Source organism: Canis aureus, chromosome 15 (assembly GCF_053574225.1).
Source record: "Canis aureus isolate CA01 chromosome 15, VMU_Caureus_v.1.0, whole genome shotgun sequence".
In the NCBI taxonomy this organism is placed as follows: domain Eukaryota; kingdom Metazoa; phylum Chordata; class Mammalia; order Carnivora; family Canidae; genus Canis; species Canis aureus.
In genome coordinates, this window is record NC_135625.1 from 55,922,039 (window position 1) to 55,944,529 (window position 22,491).

Genomic DNA, 22,491 nt, shown 5'->3' on the forward strand with positions numbered 1-22,491 from the left:
CACAAACTAAAAGGAAAGCAAACTGACCTCCAGTATAAGCAATATATTCTCAGGGACACATTCCTAATATGCCTGTCTCAACTTCCATGAAAACAAACTGAAAAAAACAACTCAAAAAGCTCAGAATGGGGCGCTCAGGTGGCTCATTCAGTTAAGCATCCGACTCTTGATTTTGGTGCAGGTCATGATCTCAAGGTTGTGAGACTGAGCTCTGTGTTGGGTTCTGCATTGGGTATGGAGTCAGCTTAAGATTCTCTCTCCTTTGACTTCCCGTGCCCTGCCCCCTTCCTACGGTGATTGCATGTGCATGCGGTGTGCTCACTCTGTCTAAAAAGAAAACCAAAAAAAAAGAAAACAAGCTCAGAAAACCAAGCATATTGGCCAACTACTTGTACATTCATTATCTATGGTGTTATGGAAGCATGCCCTTGTGATCTATTTGCACATTACCATATATAGTGCCACTGTAGCAAAGATACTACCTACTGCATCACCATTCTATTCTCCTTTATCAACAAATTTTGACTTTATTAAGTTGGCAATGTGCCCCACTCCCACACATTTCCCAGCAACTCAGTACCTAGAAGTAGCCAAGAGGTGAGAACACAAGCTGAATGGTGCCTCGAGGACTTACTGGAAGATAGGCTTCTCCTCTTATTCCTGTTTGAATGCGAGAATGGTGGCTGAAACTCCAGCAGCCATTTTGGACCATGAGGTGACCCTGAACATAGAAGTGATTCACAAAGGATGGAGGAGGAGCTTAAGTACCTTATGACCACGGAGCCACTGTACCAGGCATGGACTGCCTACTTCATGGTTTCTCTTACAAGAGAGAAAAATAAACCACTCTCTTGTTCAGTCATTTATCACCTTTGGGAAAAGGTTATAAGGTAAAAAGTTTCTTTTCTCCCACTGTCTCTTCTTAGATGCAGAATCTGCTCCTGTCAGAATAAAACAAAAGTGCTCCACTATTTCTCCATCCATGAAAGATCAACCACTTTCTGTGGCAACAGACTTACAGAGAGACCTAGGGCACATTCCTGCCTGAAGTTAGAATTTTTTTAAGCAGTCTTTTAGAACTAGGCAATAGAGAATACTAAACTTATCACATCAGGCCAACAAAGTAACCAGAAACTAGAATTCTTCTAGTACAAGGCAGATGGTACGTGTGGTCAGGAGCAATCCTCACGTCCTGTTTGCATACCCTCAATCTTGACAGCTTTCCCCTTTAAAGGGTAAGTAACAGAAGAAAAATAATGGGGTGTAAGAAAACAATAACAAAGGAAAAGAAAAATACTGAAAACTCAAGAACTTAATTTTAGAAAGCATTCACAGAGTGAGCAACATGGAATCCAAAAGACATGGTTCCTATGAAAAAAGTATCTTAAGAGAAAAATAAGCAACCATGTAGAGTGAACAAACTGAGATCCAGGTTGATGGGACTAGGAAGCTGGCTCAGAAATACAGCCGGAGAATTAAAACGGCAATTGCAAGATTAAAATCTGCACCAAAGTCAGTAGAGCTGGGTAACACTACCAACTCTAGATTGAGAAAACTGAATTAAATAAAGAATTGACAATAAGCTTAAGAAATTCTCCCAGAATACTGAAATGATAAATAAAAATGATTAAAATGTTATAATGACAGTAAAGTTAAAATCTATAAATAATACCTGGTCAGAACAAGGGGAACTAAAAAAGTTATAAAAGTAAACTTTTTTGAGTTTAAAAAAGACCTGAACCTACAGATCTCTTAGGTAAAAGCTGACAAAATTCAATAGAACTGCCCCCCCAACCCCTTCTGCTGCTGCCTATTAGTAAAGTTTTGCAATTTCTGTTTTACAAGGATAAAACGAAAGTAAAAAAAAAAAAAAAATTAACTCTAAAAATTAAATTAGCCTGGTCTCTTTCTACAACACTGAATTCCAGGGGACAAGAGAAAGAAACTCTCTAAAATAATGCTCTCTGGAGAGGACTTGGGGATGAGGTATATGCCTCTGAGGAGAGCTGCTGACACCGACACCAATGGGAGATGTATGAGGTGCCCTTTAAATATGCTGGAGGTAGGCAGAAGGTTGAGAATCTCTGATCTGCACCTGAGAGAGAATAAAGTATGACTCACGCATTCCACACCAAGCAAATCAACGTTCATGTGTAAGGCAAAGGCAGTTTTGGGTACCAGCAAATCAGAATATACACCACTGATGCTCCCAAGATGGGAGGAGGAGAAGGTGAGCAGTACCTTAAGATTTCTAGCCCAGTAAATTCTCTAACACTTAGTCTCAGCATCCCAAAGTGTTTTTTTGTTTATAATGGTTCTATCTATGGGTATTTATCAAAGTAGAAAGCCTTTTAAATATTTATTAATTCATTTAGAAGTAACAAAAAGAAACATACTGCATGTTAACATAAATGAGATTTTTAAAAATAAAAAATAACTCTATTCCTCTTCCTGTCTCCCCCAAAAGGTAAAGGGTGACACTGCATTATATATATATACATATCTTGCAATCTTTTAAACATCTGCTTTAATAGAGGACAGCTGACTTCTCATATCTGCTGCCATACTCAATTTGTTTTGATATGTCGTTTTGGCCGAAATGTATGAAGAAAATTTGGCCTTCCACAGATATATAGCTGAACAGGTAAAAAATTTAACATGCTCTTAATAGCCTTTTCAGCTAATTATGGATTTTCTTTGACATTACACTAAAACTCAACAAGTGGCGGTTTGTTAAAGATTATTTACAATGTGGAATCTGTCACTGTAGCAATGAACTTCATACTCTGTTAACATTACAACTCTTGACCTAATGGATGTTTTGAAGAGGTCCCTAGGGCCCCCATGGATCTAATACGTCTACAGCACTTTGAGAACTGTTGCCTTAGTGAAACAAGAATTCAAAATTAGAACACAAGAACGGGGAGCTTTGGCATGAAAGAACTAATGATGAAAAGCCAATTAAACTTTTATTTAAGCAAATATGCTTAAAAATTAAATAATACAGATATTAAAAATAAGTCTTGAGAGAGAAGACATAGAATTTAACAAGCACATACAATCACACATTTATATGAAACAGAAAGTAGGTGAGGAAATAAAACTTCACTAGATTCTACCCGAAATAGGGTCTTAAGTGACACGAAATAGGGTCTTAAGTGACACAATCACAATTAAATGCTGTACACAGTCACTTTTAAATAAATGATGGCATATCCTCCATGAAACACTACACAGAATCATTTAAGATGAAAATAACATACTTCTTGAATGCTTACCATGTGGCTAGACTGTTACAAGTAATTCCCAAGTGTTAATTCACTTAATTATCACAAAGCTTTAGGAAATTAGTACTACTATTCATGTACAAGGAAACCGAGGCCCCAAGAAGGTAGCTTGCCCAAATTCCATACTGTCGACATGGGGAGAGGACCATGCTGTTGAGTGAATAAAGCAGAGATGATCCCACTTACTTCAAAACTTAGAAGACTATGCTTATCTATAATCATATAAAATATGCAATAAATTTATTAGGAGTCATCTTTAGAGGCCAGGACTATGAAAATACTCTCACTTTTTGAATTTCAACATTATATTTGTTAAAAATGAGCATCTATTACTTTTTTTTTAAAAAAAGATTTTATTTATTTATTCATGAGGGACACACAGAGAGAGGCAGAGAGACAGAGGCAGAGGCTCCCTGTGGGGAAGCCTGATGTGGGACTCGATCCCTGGACCCCAGGATCACGCCCTGGGCTGAAGGCAGACAACCATTAACTGCTGAGCCACCCAGGTTTCCCGCATCCATTACTTTTATAATCAATTAAAATAACATACTTGTTTTGAAAAAATACAACTAGAGGCTACTGCTTAGTAAAATTTAGATTCAAACACTTGTTTACTGATGAAATTTAAGTTCTGATAGAACTAAAAAAATGAATACCTTACAACTCAGAGAAAAGGCAACTGAGAAAATAAATCCCTATGGCTAAAAAAAAAAAAAATACAAAATGAAAGTAAGTTTAAGCAAAATAAATTCAAAGTCTAATGAAAATTTAAACTCATCAGTTATGTCAACAAATGTGAATAGGTTTAACTATCAAATTTAAAGATAAAGAATGAATCTTAGATTTTGTTAAATAACACTGACAAAAAGAAAAGCAAACAAAAATCCAATGAGACACAGACCCCAAAACAAAATAATATAAGAAAATGTGAAAAATGTAACGAATGGGCAAAAATATATCAGGCACATATATCTAAAAAATTAATGAGTAGTTTTAATATGATAAAGTTGAATTCAAGGCAAAGAAAAATACACGTGAAAAAGATGTTCATTTTACAAAAAAAAAAAAAAAATGTGTATGTTAGTCATGTATCTACCTGAAAATAACTGACAAAAATAGCACTGTAGTGGGAGACTGTCTTAATAATCTCAGTCTTTGGCAGGTTGACTGAATTAATATATATTGAACTTTGTACTTTATAGAAACTACACCTTTAACTTTCAGTGATTAACGAAAGTTGACTGTAATAGACCCAAGAAAACCTCAACACATTCTAAAGTTCGAAACCTTATAGAAACTATTCTCTAATTCCAATACAGTAAAACTAAAAATCAATACCAAAACTTTATATAAACACAAAGTAGGCCAAAACCCCCCAAAGGAACAACAAAAAAAACCCATACAAATACACACACACACAACAAAACCAATAGTAAATGTCCTATATTACCGATGAAGCAAGGAAGACCTCAATACTGGAAAACCATTATTTTGAAAATAAAGTATTAAACTATTATATTAAAGGTAAGAATATTACTTATGAATAGACCAAAAACTGGAAAACCACAGCTTCTGTGAGATGGTTAAATTAATTTAAAGTTACATGGCTTTTTAAAACCTATTATTTTATTTCACATTAGACTTTGAAAACATTTATTAGTTTGCCTAGATCTTGCAACAACAAAAATTTTTAGTATACTAATTCTGGTAACTTTCCATACTAGCTAAAAGGTAATGGGAATTTTTATGAATTTAAAAATCCATTAAAGAAAAACTGTACAGAAACATCATCCAATCCATCTTGCTTCCAAAGTAAATTAACCTCAGAACATCTGAATTCAAACTCTAAGATCTATTTTTTTAGTTTTATAAATCAATAATAAGATTTTATTTAACAGGGGCGCCTTGGTGGTTCAGTAGTTGAGCATCTGCCTTTGGCTCAGGTCATGACCTTGGGGTCCTGGGATCCAGTCCCACACTGCTATGTCTCTGCCTCTCTCGAATAAATAAAAATCTTAAAAAAAAAAAAAAAAAAAAGTTCATTTAACAGAGTTTTCAATGCTTGAGAAACACCCCCCCCCAGTATTTATAATATATGTACACACACACACACACACACACACACGCAGAGTCCGCTATTTCTTTTAGAATAATTATTCACAAACCTATTCAAAATACATCCTTATAAAAATGAGCATTCAGAATGAAAACAAGAATTTTCAGTGTACAGCACTTTTAGAACTGCAGTAAATCTCCAAGCCTTAGTTTAAAAAATAAGTCTTAATATTTTGAATCAAAGTCTAGGAGCCAAAGTAGGTGTTCATCTTTCATTTTAAGCAAAAACCAGCAAACTAATACCTGGCTTTGGTGATACTGTGTAATAATTTGTTTGTTTCCTCTTGAGTAACAAATTATAAAAGAAATAATAAGCAATGTTCTGTATCAAATGTAAAGTCTTACAATGATTTAAATAACTTATTTTAAAATTATGAAGCCTGGAATGATTTTTTACATGACTAACTCAAAGTGGCTTGTCATCTATTTTTTTTAATCTCCTTATCTTTTGTATTACACCGTAGAAGCAATTAAAAGCATTTTAAGAACACGGAACATCCCTAATGTACACCGGGTGACTAGTCAAATCCCAAGACAATGTTACAGTCCCTCCCCACCTTCCCAGATTCAGATCCGTTTTCTGTCAGTTTGCTAAGGCCAAGATGAAGGTGAACTGGTTCTTGGTCTCGGTCTCTGTCTCTGTTAACACTTCATTTCCTGTTCAGATTTTGGATACTCTTTTTCCTGTCATTTAGTCTCCAAACGTTGCCTTTCAGCTCAAGCTGACACTCCTTAATTTGATTTTGATTTCATCTTCTGGAGAGAGAATATAACTCCAAGCTCTTTCTATGTAAACACTTACTATCATATGCACAGCTCTAGATCTTTATAAGTAAGACCTTTAAAAGCTTTAAAGATTTTTTTTCACTCACTAGCAATTTATTTGGTCATTTATTCAAATATTCTTGAGCTCCCGCTAAGAGCAAGACATTATTCTACATGGTAGAAATGTACAGAAGTGGACAAAAAGACACAAGTTCATCAGGAAAATTAACAGCTGTAATTCACACAGCATGATCTGGACTATGGTCACTGTGGTTCTAAAAGTTTCACTTTTGACACCAGGTATGTGCCAAGTCATACAAACAAAAATGGAAACTCCATCTCTCTACTCCCTCAGTCTTTCAAAACCAAAAACCAAAAACCTCACATTCATGTAATGGAAATGAGAGTGTTTTATGGAACCAAACAGATCTATAGACAAATCTTGGCTCTACCATTTACTAACTTGGTTAACCTGGGCATATTACTTAAATTTCTTCAATTCTCATTTATCTTACCTGTGAAAACAATCTTCCATAGTATTTTTAAACCAAATGTTTATGAGAATTAAATGAGAAAATGTAGACAAAGCACCCAGCAAGTCATAAAATTAGATGGTGGCTATTAGAATATTGTTACGTTTATTTGTAATACAGGACAAGTAGTAGGTCTTTGGTTTGCTTTATCTATATTCTAGGAATCTGTCATTTTAATCTTTTATATGTTCCAGAGAGTTAATTTTTCTTCTGCTGGGCTGCTAGTACTACATCACTGTAAGAACAGCTTCTGAAAGTTTAAGGCAAATAAGGCACAAAAAATTAGGTACAATGATAACTTAAACAAATCCTCTGAAGGGGCTTCGTGATATGAAGTGTTTTATTTCTAACAACCACAGTCCAAAGAGAGAGGAGTATTCAGTTTACTTAGTCTAGTTTACTTTATATTTCTACTTTTCTACCTCCTCCTTTCATCAGATTTCCCAGCTTTTTTCAATATATGCCTTATCCACTCTCCTAAATGGTTTTAATATGGAATAAAAATATATGTGCAAATATGTATATACTTTCAACAGTTTCAGATTTCCTGTCCTTAATGGCAAAAATCTTTCATATGCATCTCCAGAGTGTGGTTTGGTGGGAATATTTACTAGATCTAGTATTTCTTACAGGTCTCTACTACATATTAGGTTCATTTGAATAATAAACATTCAGATTGAGATAACATTCTTTATAATATTTCCAAATGAAATGGTCATCTGACTCTTGCAGAGAACTCTGTCTTAGGACTTTTTTTAGGTGAAAATACACACGTAATTTGCTTCCTCTGATCTCCAAGATACCTACAGGCTGCTGCAACTGAGTTCTAATGCATAAGTACATACTGTACTGTCACAAGAAACCAGTGTCCTCAAAAGCCACTTAACAAAGAATAGACTAAATTAGCATACGTGTGACTATTTTGTAGCACAGCATGTAAATTAATCCTGGACACTTAACTGATAGTAGCATGCAGTAAAACTATTGTATTTAACAAATTCTATATAGTTAGTTGAGTCAATGTTCCCAGGAATTAAATTACAGCTAAGTACTACCTTTCCCTACTGTGAGTTCAGAATTTCCCTAAGACTGTGGTATTTAATATTTTTATAATGACGGAGCCTTTTGAGGATTGGATGAAAGCTAGGGGCCCTCCTTTCCTACAAGTGCCCCTCTGTCCTCTATCCCCTGCCCCTCGAGGTTACAAGTCCTTGCCTTAGGGTACAACTTTGCCAAAAAAAATTACATAATATTGTACCGGTGACATTAGCAGATAAAAAGTATCAGAGTTATAAATGACAACACAGCAGTGGATTCAAATGTATAATTTACCAATGAGGAAGAAAGGAAACCAAAAAGATGATAATAAGGTAGATGGCACAACAGAAAGGTAGAATGTCTGAGAAATATATAATCAACTTGTTCTTAATTCTATATATTTTCTACAAAGTTAACAGGAAAGGTATGACACACTAAATGCATCAAACTTTAAATATTATAAATATGAATGCATTTCAAAATAATGAACAATAATAATATGCATCATAAACATTCACTTAATGAGCACCTATTTAGTAAATAAATAATAATGCATCCATAGAAAACATTTTAAATTGTTTTGAAGAATAGTTTCTTACTACTATTTAAAATCCTTACTAGGCTGATCCTGACCAAAGTAATCACCTTCTAAAATCTACCAGGATCAGTCACCCCACACATGTTCCCAACCGGGTTATTTTCACTGACAAAATTACGACAAATGGTAATAATTTCAACATACTTCAATGGTAATGATGCCTGAGAATCTGGCAAAAAGTTTTCTTTGGAAGAAGAAACTGTTCACAGTAAAAAACAAAACACATATACTTTGCTTAAGGATGAAAAAATAAAACAAAGTTCTGTATTTTTAACATAGTTATCTGAATAACTATGTTTTTCTGTCTCTGGGATTCTTAGGACTATTCAAGGTTTTGGAAGGATATATTCAAATTACAAGTTCATTTTCATTAATTTACTTACCAGTATCACACAGAACTAATGAAAATCAAAACTTGAACGAAAAAATTTTAAGTGCAAACATAATGTATAACTGTATTTTTAACAGAAGTGTTATACATCTATGTTTTTTACTAATAAAGTATTTAAATGAAAGCCCATGACAGTTAAGAACTGAAATTTTTAAAACTTGTAGTTAAATCCAATTAATTAACATATAATGTATTACTGGTTTCAGAGTTGGAGCTCAGTGATTCATCCGTCTTATATAACACTTGGTGTTCATTACATCACCTACCCTCCTTAATGTCCATCACCCAGTTACCCTATCCCCCCAACCTCTTCCCCTCCAAGAGCAGAATTCTTACAGTATACTTCCTCATGGATATACCACACAGAACTTTTAACTAAGTTTTTTTTTTTTTTCAAAATGGCTACTTCAGTCATTTAAATTAGTTTTATATAGCTGATTTACTTATTAAAAGCTCACCTTATTTTTCTGTCTTGGAAGGTTTTAAAGCAATCAGTTACACTTGGAAATTTTCAGACGGAAATTAGCTAAGTATTAACATTTTTACTGGTGGTATAAAATTAAATTTTTAATTTAACAGAATGCATGCATTTATATGAAGATAGACTACCAAAACTTAAAAACTCCATTCAAAACATTATGGTAGTATCTCAATTTGAAAAAATTAATATGATCAAAAATTAGCTTCATTTTCAAAAAACTAATTCAGGGTTCAACAGGTAGAATTTATTCCTAAAATCTTATGTAGCCTGAGAAATATCTTGTGTCTGGATCCAATGGTTTACATTCCTAAAGTATGTATCTGTAAATAAACCCATGATAGGAAGGGAGAGGGAAAAGGGAAGAAAAAGAGGGGGCAGGAGAGAAGAAAGAGGGGAAAGAGTAACTCAGTTCCTACAATTTTAGTGTGACCTTTGAAGAAATCTATCGAGTGGGAAGAGGGGTGGTGTATACATTTTCTTAAGATTGTTTTTCTGTCACCATCATACATGAGTGACAACTTGAATATATGTTTTATTCCTAACAGAATTGCTTGTTTCACTGTTTTCCAGTACTATCACAGAAAATAATCTAAAGGTAAGATGATTTAACCTCTTAAAATTAATGTTACTATTTTGCCCATAAGCATACAGACTAAAAGAAAATCTTCATAGTTAATCACTTTAGTCAGGATGTGTCACGCTCCTCATTTATGTTTACTGGCTTTGAATAAAATGTGAGGACCCTCCATTTCCAATTTTGGGTGTTCTTTTAAGTTGTGAAAATTTGTATTTCTATTTATCAGTTCAAACTTGTATGCTCTTCCCTATCTTTTGCTGGTTCAATCTCAATGCTTTATATATTGTAATAATCTTCAATTTTTTCCATCTATGTACTTCATTTGTAGTTCTAAAAACTTTCAGTGCAAATGATGGCAAAGAATACTCTTTTGGAATCAGTCTGATCAAATCTTGCCCTTCTACTTACTAGGTGTAGGATTTCAGTCAAGTTGCTTCATTTTCATTTCTCTACATATAAAATGGAGATAAAGCCTACCTGGGTAGACATGAAATTAAATAACATGCATCTCTACATGCATAGTATCTCATTTTGAAGGACCATACCTGACACAGAGTAAGCACTCAGAGAAGGCATTATGTTCCCATTATCTTCCACTTTGAATTTGATGTTCTATAGCACTGATTCTCTGCTCTACTGTAACCAAATATGACTTTTTCTTGATTCTTATCGCAGTCTATTACTTTTACATGGTTGTATGATTCCTTAACATATTTGTATATTGCTTTTTAAGTTTTATTCCTATGTCATGTTTTAAGTAGGAAAACAATTTATTCAGAACCCATACAACTATCTTAATTATTGTTTGTTCTGTATACCCTTTTAACTGAACCTACTAAAGAACATGGATCTTCAGAAAATATTAATTATTGTATTCCTATGCTTACTGGACACAGTGGCTGCTACTAAAGGTACTCAAATGATATGTGCTGAATGAATTATGAATGAACCTGAGAAAACCGTACTATGCCGTCTTCTCTTTCACTTCCACAGTTTGGAAATCAAGCAGGGTCTTGGGACTGGCATTAGGGCTAGAGAGAATAATCCTGGAACATTTTTGGTGAAGGATGACCTCTGATGGCTGAAAGATTTTGTAGAATCCCCTTTCAGTTTAATAATCTAAATTAGTTGTTTGCATGTATACAAGTAATGATTCCTAATTTTCATAATAATTCTAAGCCTTTTGCCCATGGTACAAATTTACTATAGAGACTCTGCTTTTTCTTTTAGAGAATTTCATTCAACCTCTTTCTTTCTCATTCCCTTATCTACACATAGCTTTTCTAAGTCTTGTTATTCCTTCAATATCTTTAAATGAGAAAAATTTCTGAATCATATTTTTGGAAATGTTGAGCCCCAAAGTAAGTATTATATTTGATTACACATATCATTATTTTAGATCTTAAAATCTCAAGGAGAAAGAAATAGAATTGAGTTTATTAGACGAGCCAATACTGCAACTTCAGTGTTACAGAGAAATGAGCAAACTCTGATCTAAGGGCCAAATCCAGATTGCTGCCTGTTTTTGTAAATAAAGTTTCACTCGAACACAGACATACTTATTTGCTTATATATCATCTATGGCTGCCTTTGCCTAACTGCATAGATGAATAGCTATGATAGAGACTATAGGTCACAAAGCCTAAGAAAGCCCTGGGCTCTCTAAGACTCCTCTTAGGAATGGATCTACATAAGAACAACAACACAAATAGCAAATATTCACTATGTAGTTACAATCTGTACAATACTGCTTTATTGAATTTTACACTATTTCTTAAAGATTAGATAAAACATCTGAATTGGTTATTATTATAATCCCTCTTTGCAGATGAGAAAGCTAAGGTTGGTGAAATTAAATAACTTGGTCAAGGCTAGTAAGTGGTAGGATTGGGATCAAACCCAGGTCTGTTGGAATCTAAAGTGAAAGTATAATTACTCTTATAAAGAGGGCTTTAAAGTAATAAATACTAAGGGTGTTTTCGAAGGGCTTAGTTTGCAGTGAGATAGCTTTCAATTTTATTGGTTTGAGATGGTCCATGTGCTTTTTTTTTCCCCATGTGCTTTTTATATTGTTTTATGTGGCATTAAGTATGGATTTTAATATCCGTTCATTGATACCAATAAAAAGGCAATGATGATTCTTTACAAGATGCAAGCATAAAAACTACCTTTACTTTTATTGAGATCTATGGTTTTAAAAGTTCTCTACTGAACTTCTAAAGTGATGGCCATGAGAGGTGACAAGTGAAAGCTGGTGTTCTATCTATATAACTATTGTCACTATTGTATTCCACACCTATGATAATAGTGTGAAAAAGCTGGACAAAGTTTACCAGTTTAAAACAAAGCCTTTGAAAACTTAGCTATTTTCAAGAGAGGAAATATGAAGGAACATCATTCATACATATTAAGAGAACATCTGTTACAAAGAGAAATATACAATACAACAAAGGGAGGAGGGTTAGTTCCTAGAATACCAATTCAACCCAAACTTAACTATATAGCAGATAAAAGACATGATAAATGCTGGAAATACAAAGAAAATTCCTATCTTCAAAAAGCTCACAGCACAAGAAGGGAGGATAGGGAAGCAAAAATTAATATGGGCTTCTGAATTACAAGCAGCAAAAACCAATTCATAATGAGGAACAGGAATGGAATATGTTCAACAGGTATTAAAAATCTCTCTCAGAATTACTGGGAAGGTTGAAAAATCAAGCTCCATAAACATGCAGGCATGAAGGAGGTTTCAAAACAGGAAATAAAACCAAAATATGACCCAAGAAGCACCTAGGCGCAGAAGAGATGCCACAATGGGCATACCATTACTTCTTTTTTTCTGCAAACTGCATATTTTATTGCTGCTGCTATATCCTTTATGTTGCCTGAGTCTTTATATCACCTCCAGATAAAAGTATCCAATTATGGTTATGAGTTTTGGAGCCATTTCCTAAGTGTAGGCAGGAAAAAGCAATGTATTTGTCCTTTTTGGCTTTTATTGTGGTAGGACTTGCATTTCATCAAGATTCATACTATGTAAGAGAGAACTCCTCAAACACTAGGAAGGGCCTTCAAATTCTGGGAAGCCCCACCTCCCAAAAGATTAAAGCCCCACTACAAACACTGTATCTTAAATCAAGATCTGAAATATTTGGGGGGAGGTAGGCTGTGAGTTCTCAAGTTTGAGAGCACTATTCAAATATCTAAATGGTAACAGGTAACACTTCTACACAGGCACTTTTTTTTTTTAACCAGTCATTAGACAAAACTCTTTTCGAACATTTGAAACTTAAAGGCAAGAGAAGAACTCCATAGAACAAGATCTAAGTTTCTTAAGCTATTTTTTTTTCTAATTCAAGTCCAGGGACTTTTCAGTCAAAACAGGAGCTCATACCTCTTCAGTTAAAGAAACTCTGCACTATAGCATCAACACAGGTAAAAAGATCCATGTTAGATACCACATTGGCATAAATAAGCAATTAACTGCACAAACAGGCAATGCTAGGCAGAACAAGAACTTTAAAAATAGATAGAAATTTACTGAGCAGATAGGGTGGGGCAAAAAAGAATATTGCAACAGAGGTAGTAACTAGTATAAAGTACAAAGTACTTTATCATAAAATACCATAGTTTAGTTAAAAAAAAAAAAAAAAAAGCACCTGTTCTGGTTCCAGGAAATTGCTTTAAAGTCTTAATCCTAATTAGCAGTATAATCTGGGTCAAGCCCTTTAATAACTATTTTTTCCAAAAACAAAAACAAAAACAAAAAAAAACCTAATTTTTCCTCATCTACAAAATAAGGGAGATGGACTAGATGATTTAAGTAGTTCTGCTTATAAACAAACATATAGTTATTATTATGAATAACAATGGCTAACATTTCTTGGCTAACACTGCATGCCAGGGAAAATGGTACACAGTTGACATATATCAAGTAGATATTAATAGCCTCATTTTTCTCTAGTTAAGAAAACCCAGGTTCTGAGCAGGGAACTAACTTGCTCAACATGTCCCAGTTAGTTAACAGAACCAGAGCAAGAGGGTTTAAATCCAAAGCCATGAACACTTTGGCTGAAGTCGACAATGAAATTCTAAATTCCCTAAAAACACTATCTATTATAGCTTCTATTATACTATGGGCAAAGTGTTTATTATCTGCAACCCCCTTTCTTAGATATCTAAAATTTTCAGAAGGTCAAGAATTTAGACCTAAGTATCAAAATGTTCATTATTTTATATAGTCAGAAGTCTTTTCTTTTTCTTTTTTTTTTTTTTTTAAGATTTTTATTTATTCATGAGAGAGACAGAGAAAGAGAGAGGCAAACACAGGCAAAGGGAGAAGCAGGCTCCATATAGGGAGCCCGATGTGGGACTTGATCCTGGGACTCCAGGATCAGGCCCTGGACTGAAGGTGGCTCTAAACCACTGGGCCCCTGGGGCCGCCCCAAATAGAAATCTTTTCAAAACATATCCTACACATCTCTGACTTTTTACATAGGAGAAAAGTGGACTTAATTTAAACTTTACTTGAAGCTCAAGTTTACATTCATACATATTAATCACTGTATTGGCCTCTAGAACTTTAAGGTAACATGACTCTTTGCCCCTTCATTTTCTAGGGTCAGCTTATGTTCTGTTTCTTCCTTCATTGCTTTCAATAATCACAGCTCTACCCTGCGTAGTGTTTTGTGGACAAAAAGAAAAAAAAATCAAGCTTTGAAGCTGTCAGAACTATTAATAAAGATACAGTTGCAAAAAAAAAGTTAATTTTAGTCATACTTCTCATTACAAGGTAGCATCTGCTATAGTACCTAAAGTAATTCTTAAATATCAATTCAGCTGTGATTTGATTATCTAAACACATGGTTTCAAATACTTTGATACAGAATATTCTCATACTGAACCATATACTCTGATCCTAAAATACTTCATAAATAATTAGAACCTAAAGCATTATGTTCTTCAGATTACATGGTGCCAACATGCTAGGAAAAAATATATAATGAAAAAAATATATATAATGCTTATAGAGACATAAAGGATAAAAGTGAGGTAGTTTTAAAAATGCTCGTATTTTCCCCAAGACAAGAAAAAAGGAAAAAATCTTAAAGGAATGCTCCTGCAAAAATTCTAAAGAAAATACAAGAGAAAAATGGCTCTATTCCATACTAAAATATAGTATGAAATAATAATTTAGAGTAGTAGGGAAAGAGGAATTACACAATAAATGATATGGAAACAAACTGTCAAAAAACAAACACTTCAAAGTAAATAACAGAAGGATCAAATACCTAAAATACAAAAAAAAGGGGGGGGGGGAATATCTGGAAGACCAAATTTATCTATAATCTTATAGAGAAGAGATCTCTGTAAATAAAAGATAATATCCAAGTCACAAATGGGGGAAAAGTGATCTATTTACCATATAAAAAAGTAAAGACTGTTACAGAAAAAAATAGATGAAGTCAAGAGACAAACTGCAAAAAAATCTACAAGAAAAATGATTAAAAAAAAAGAACTTCCTTAATTTATAAAGGGCTCATGCAAATCAATAAAAAGCCAACTACCTAATAGAAAAATGAACAAAAATATAAATAAGAAATTGGGCGGGGGGAAGAACACATGTGCTATAAAAGTTCTGATGTTTTATTTTCTTGTTAAAGAAACGCAATTTGAAGCAAGAGATCATTTTTCATCTATTCAAATGGCAAAAACTAAAAAGTGTGATGATGCCCAGTGCTGCTGATGTTGTGAGGGAATAATCAGTCTTGTGTGCTTACTGATATATGCCTAAGTCAGTAGAACTTTATCAGGAGGGTAATACAGACACAAAAGCTATCAAGGTATATATACAAAGGTAATCATGAGAGCACTGTTTAACTGAAAGAATAAGCTGGAGAGGCAGCCTGGATGGCTCAGCGGTTTAGAACCGCCTTCGGCCCAGGGTGTGATCCTGAGACCCGGGATAGAGTCCTGCATCAGGCTCCCAGCATGGAACCTGCTTCTCCCTGCGTCTCTGCCTGTCTCTCTGTGTCTCTCATGAATAAATAAATAAATTCTTGAAAAAAAAAAAAGAAAAAATAAGCTTGAAAAACTATTTACCATAGAATACTAGTTAAATAAATTATGGTACATCCATAAAATAGAATACTATGCCCTCCCTACTGGAAAAAAAGGGGGAGAGGGATGAATAAATTTTGTTGTGGAATCCAAGATAAATTATTAAGGAATTAAAAAAAAAAAAACAAAGTGTGGAAGTACATACAAAACTGCTCTTAAGTGGGGAAATAGATGAGTGAGTTTCTGGTGTTTCTCTGAAATTATGTAGAATTGTTAAAAATGGCTCACGGTTCACAGAGACCAGGAAGGAAGCCATAGCTGTTGCATTTTTTTAATCTGTTCCTGAATTAATTTCATTTTAAAGTTAACAGGAATTATCTAGATAGTAGAATTTATGGGGCAATTTTTGTCTTTTTTATGCTTTTCTGTCTTAAAAATACCTAATACAACCTGTACTTTAAAGAAACTACCTGGCCAGGGGAAAATGAGCAATGGGAGACACTTAGTTTCAATTTATTTTATTCAATACAGTGTTATCTTTTAAATATTAAAAGCTTATACGATTTTTATAATCAAATCAGCTTTAATATAGTACACTTTTAACGGTCTGCACTAGTGCAAGGATAACATTTAAAATTTCAAATCAAAACACTATATATAGCCTATAGACATCTGAGTGAGCACTAGACTTCCAATATAAAAAAGATCTTCTTGTACATTAAAAAAAAAAAAAAGACTAAAAGAAAAGTGTATCTATACTAAACTTTCTATGTCTTCTGAGGGCATCTATACGTATACAAACTGATCTATCTGCTTTCTGACAGAGTCACCAGCCCTGGTACAGAAAGGACAGATATAGTGACAAATCTTTATAAGAAACAAACTGGTAATTTAAAAAAAGGAATGGAGAGAAAAGGAAAACTGCTTAAAATGAATAAATAGCAAGATATTAAATTAGGATTGCTTTTAAATTGCCTATTTTATTAGGAAAGTGAAAAGCAAACCTAATAAGTCTTGCAGTTTCTAAAGATTAGAGTTAATACTTTTCTCAAGTTCAAGAGATCCTATCCTTTCAAAGGGTGCACAATTGTTGCTTTTCAAGGCTATCAGAGTGTCAAAAGCAGATAGATGTAATTAGAATGGGGGCTAGAGAGGGAAAGGGAACCACAGAGAAAGGGAAGTTAAGAGACCTGATGTATAGTATTTCACAGTAAGTGAAACAGAAGCACAACAAGAGAGTACATATATCAACCTGCTGGAAATTATAAGGGACTATTTATTAATACAATTCATGAGCATTCACTTCTGGGAGAGCTGGATCCTCAAAATCTATCACAAAGCTCACCTCTAAGTAGTCTCAATGGATACTTACCATCCTGCTGTGATTATTTTTAACATTTGCATACTCAATAAAACAGTACCCCCTGAATCACACAGCATTTTTGAGAAATGAAGGCCAATGGTATGAAGTATAATAGCAAAGAGCTATGAAGTTAGAGTTCAAATCTCAGCTTCACTAAGAGCTTTATGACTGTAGACAAGCTATTTAATCTTTGCTTCAGTCTCTTAATCTTTAAAATGGGGGCTTTACAACATTAACTATGCTCATGGGTTGATGTGATAAGTAAATGAAATTATATTTATACATGGCATCCCAATGCTCAAAATTTTAAGAACATACTTTTTGAGAAAAAAAAGAAGTTCTTATTCAGGAAACCACTCTGAATAGAAATTTCAATACTTTAGTTTACATTTGTTTCTTAAGGTAAAGAGAAACAATTTAACTTTTTCTGCACTGTATAGGATCATAATTAAGAATATAAATTCTAAGACTATGTGACTACAGAGGCACCTGGTTGGCTCAGTCAGTAGAGCCTGCAACTCTCTGTATGGGGGTTGTGGGTTCAAGCCCCATGTTGGGTGTAGAGATTACTTAAAAAAAAAAACAAAAAACAAAAAAACAAAAAAACCAAAACTGTGTGTGACTATAAATACAAAAGTTTCCGCAAGCTACCAACCAACCAGTCTCCTTATAGAGTACCTTGAGCAAAGAGGGCCTCTACTGAGGAGATAATAAAGTTTATAAGAGATGTTGTCTCTATGCTATTTCCGTATTATTACAGTTAAAAGTGTTTTAAATTGTAGGCATTTTCTATGTCTTTATTCATAATCAGAGATAACTTGTTGTGTCTACTTCTTGCAAGCCCCTTTCTTTTTCTTAATGTGCTGATGCTAAGCTACTCTGAGCTAAGAAACCAGATAACCATTTCAGGGTAGACTGATATGATGTAAAAAAAAAAAAAGGGGGGGGCCCGCAGATTCGGAGAGCCCTAGGTTTAAATCCCAGTTGTGCTACTTACTTTGCGACCTTGTTGAATTGCTTAACTTCTCTAAGTTTCAATTTCTTTACCCTTAAAATGGGTATACTATTAGCCATACTGAAATGATAGGGTAAAAAGCAAACGAAAACTTAGGTAAAGATCTTGCAGAGTGTCTTCTAATACCTGGCAATATAAATCACTCTGTCAATGGTAATCATTATTATATAAGCTAATGAAGTATGTTAAAACTGTAGCTAAGTCAAGAATAAAAAGAATTTCTCAGAACATATGCTTTTCATGTGTGAAATTCCTTGGCACTGTACTGGGGATACAAAGATGAAAAAGAATATAATATCTAAGCTCCAGAGGCTCAGAGCCTAATTAAAGACAGACATGTAAACAAAGTCACAGAAACTTGATAAGTTAAACAGTAAAAGAAGCAGTGTACCAGTTGAAGGCAAATGTTTTTCTGGCAGAAGTGTATTTAAGCTCAGAGGATAAAGAGAAGCTCACCAAGTTGGAGGTGAGGGATTGAGGTGAGCAGACTTGCTCAGGGAGGATGAAAAGGGCACATGTAAAGGTATACAAGTAAGAAACAGCCCGGCGTGGGTCTGGAGCAGGGGGTTTACAGAGGGGTGGTTTAGAAAGGCAGGCATGGGCCAGATCCCAATGGCCTACTCTCCCAAATGGAGTAGCTGGCCCTTTTGAAAATTAGTAACGGAAAAATTAATAATGGGAATCACAAAATATTTTAAGGGCAGTGAAGGAGGTTGGCTGAAAAAGATAAGAGTCTCAGAATTCCCATTACAGAGAGATCTCCCTGACCAAGATGTGCAAGTTGACCAGGAAAGAGAGGAATACTAATAGTCACGGACAATATAGTATAGGCAGGAAACAGGCAGCAACTAGTGGAAAGTAGCAGTGATAAGAAGAGTGAAGAATGGCTGAAAGGGACGAAGTGGGTTGTCTTGACAACACTCAGGAGTTGGGGAAAATCCCCCAATTTCTCATCTGGGCAAGCGGTTGGGTCATGAGGTCATTAGTCAAAATGGCAACAACAAAAATGAAAAATCTCTGAGAAGACAGTGTGGGCTCAACTGGACTTCATGCAAACAGAGCCATCTTTTAGGCTGACTGAAGCCCAGGTGGAAGCAGAACTAACTCCAGTGGAAGAAGTGAATGTGAAGGCAGAAATGGAAGACGAGGCACAGGTAATGTGATCCAGAGGAAGTACACAGATTGGAAACGGGGCCACAAGTATCTACTATTGCTGCTCGTGAAGATCTCACTCACTGGCTTTCACTTGTTTTCCAATTGGACAAACTGAATTTCATGTAAGTGAGATGTTACTTATGGTTTTCATACTTCTTCAAAAGTATGCAAATTTTCCCACACAAGTCTGCTGAAGGTGGATGCTTAAGTTTCCTGAGCACTGTGTCCAACCTCTTTGCTATCAGGCCAGGCCTAAGAGGGTGCTTGGGACCTGACACATGCCCAATACAAATGAATGAACTAACGAAGTGTGGTCGGTCCAGAAGCCAAGCTGTCTCAGATATTGTTTTAATGTTACTGATGAACATTTAATATGGATTAACCTAACATTTTCTTTATATGCTGCTTTTTCCATTTAGAAACATACAATTTTCAATGATTTGGGGCTCTGAACTTATATTTCAGAGTTAGAACTCATCGCAAAACAGCAAATTGTGCCTACCCTTATTTCAGATTTCTGTACAGAAGTCAACAACAGGTAAAAAAAAAAAAGTGAAATCACTGACTTTTTAAAATATTAGTTTTAAAAAGGGAAAATCACCTACAGGTCCATTCTTATATACTAACAATGTGAGCAATCTTCATAGGAGTACTGAGGAGAGTATTTTAAAGACTGCTTAGAAGGAAAATTAGATGAGTCCAAACATTCCTTTATGTATGTTGTTTACATACACTTACCTAAATAAATGTACATTACATAAACTCAAGAGTATCATCATGAGGGTTGGAGGATGAAAAAAATGAGTCAAGAGTAAGCAAGGAAGATGGCTGCTGAGCAGAAGAAACTATGTCACAAGCACCTGAGAATGTGAATAGCACCATAAGGGAACTCAGGAAAAACTGGAGTGCTGGGTTTTGGTGGTTTGGTTTTTGTTGTTGTTGTTATTTTTCATTAACAAAACAAAAGATACAGTAAGAGACTCAAGTTATTCAACAAACTAAGGAAAAAGCTTGTTTTTCATAGGATTACATTTCAGTCAAACTTTTCAGATAAGCCAGTTAATACTTCCTTTTGCTTTTCTTTGAATGTCTAGCCTCCCTCTCATGCACACCTCTTTTTTTTTTTTATTAAAGATTTTATTTATTTATTCATGAGAGACACACAGAGAGAGAGAGGGAGAAGGGGGCTTCATGCAGGGAGCCTGATGCAGGACTTGATCCCTGGATCGGGATCAGGCCCTGAGCCTAAGGCAGGCACCCAACTGCTGAGCCAACCGGGCGTCCCAAGCACACTTCTTTTGGTAAGAATAGGCAATATGGCGGTAATAGGAAAAGAACAAAACCAAACTGCACATAATGACCTGATTTTAAAACTTAAAAAAAAGGGGGGGGGGGGGATGTCGTACTGGAAGCAAGATATCCTATGCTTTCACAATTACACTTTATACTGGGAGAGACTGCATGCATGGAGCAGTTAAAGAGCCTAAGTCTTGGAGTCAGCAGTCCAGTTCTGGCTTAATCATCTGTCATCTCTTTAACTGGATTTTTGTCTTAAGCACTCTGCATCTCAGGACTCCTATCTGTAAAACGAGACGAATAAAAGGACTTCACAAGACTCGCAAGGATGATATAAAATAAGGTACCAGGAAGACACCACATTAATGGTGGTGTTTCTGTAGTTGTAAGCTCCATTAGTACCTACCAACTTTCCATACTTCAAGTGTATCGCATAACCTAGCTTTTACCGAAACAGAAAAACAAAAAGCCTACTCCCTTCCAGAGCACTGCAGGGTTCCACCACTGGACAGTGCACCAGGGATTGGAGCGTCTCCGTAATTTATGCCTTTCAACCTCATGTGGAAACATCCAAGGGTTTCAGACTACTAGCTGAGAATGCAGTGAATGGTGCTGTGCAGACCCACTGTGAATAACTAAACACACATCCCGCGTACTGGGAGGGGGGGTGGGTGGGGGTGGGGTGGAGGCTAAGTTGTAATGGTTCATTATAGACTAAAAACTAGCAGCGGCTTGCCCTTTGCACAATCCTGCAAGTTTTGAGAAACTCTGCTTCTGCTTAGTTGCTTCCTGACACAGGTCTGGAAAGAAACACAGCACGCCGGGGGGGGGGGGTCGAAATACCCTTTGAAGAACTAGAACCTAGATCTCACGCTTTTAGGAGGTGAGCAAGATGCTATCCACGGTTATGTCATAAAGTCACAACTTTTTTTTTTTTTTTTTTAAGAAGCAAGATGCTTCTTCCTCCACGGTTATGTCACGAGTTCATACTTGTTGTTTTGGAAGGTCCATTTTTACACTTAACATATTATAATCGCAGGTGGGTTCTCTCTGCAAAAGGCACGGTTTCGGGGGAGGGGGGGTTGCCCCCGAGGGCAGGCCAGCTCGGAATTTTAAGCCTACCATTCCGCCACGATGCAGAGTCAACTATTATTATTATTATTATTATTTGGCGGGGGAGTGTTTCGGTTTGAGATGAGCACCCCTGAAACGGCACACTCCTCAGTGCACGTTCCAGTAGTTCAGCGGCGGGGGTGGGGGGGGGGGGTGGGGTGCAAACCAAGGGACGGACACGGAGGAACTGAAAAAGTCACAGCATGCTTCTTGGAAAAAAAAAAAAAAAAACACACAAAAAACAAAACTATTCTGATCCAGGTCAGACGCTCCACCCCTGCAACCAAACACCTAATCCCTGGGAGTGGGAAGGGGGGAAAAAGGCCACACCCAGAGTGAAGACTTCAGAGGGAGGCCCGTACCAAGTTTCAAGATTGTAGCCATCGCGATTTTCGGTACTTTTTTCTTTTTTTTCTTTTTTGCCCCTCATCCCCCTCCCCCCTGCCCCGGTCACAGTCATTGACTCCTTTAGATTCTCAGCAGGCTTAAAAGTTCAAGAAAACGTTCCTCCGATTCTGATCACTGGGGGTTCCTTCATTGGGCCACCGGCAGGTCCAAAAGATGGGAGAATTGACCCCCCTCCCTTCTCCCCTCCCAACCCCCCCCCCAACCTTGCCCCCCATTCAAAGCAGGATCGAAGGAAGTCCGGCATGGAAGAAAGAGGGCCAGACGCCAATGACCAGCGCCCCGGGTGGAGGGTGGGG

General features: G+C 35.7%; 1 protein-coding gene across 1 annotated transcript in view; it reads right to left on the reverse strand.

The window, feature by feature from the left end:
• Window positions 1–22,491, reverse strand: part of MTPN (myotrophin) — a 56,131-nt gene that overhangs the window by 33,195 nt on the left and 445 nt on the right. The gene's annotated exons all lie outside the window — the stretch shown is intronic.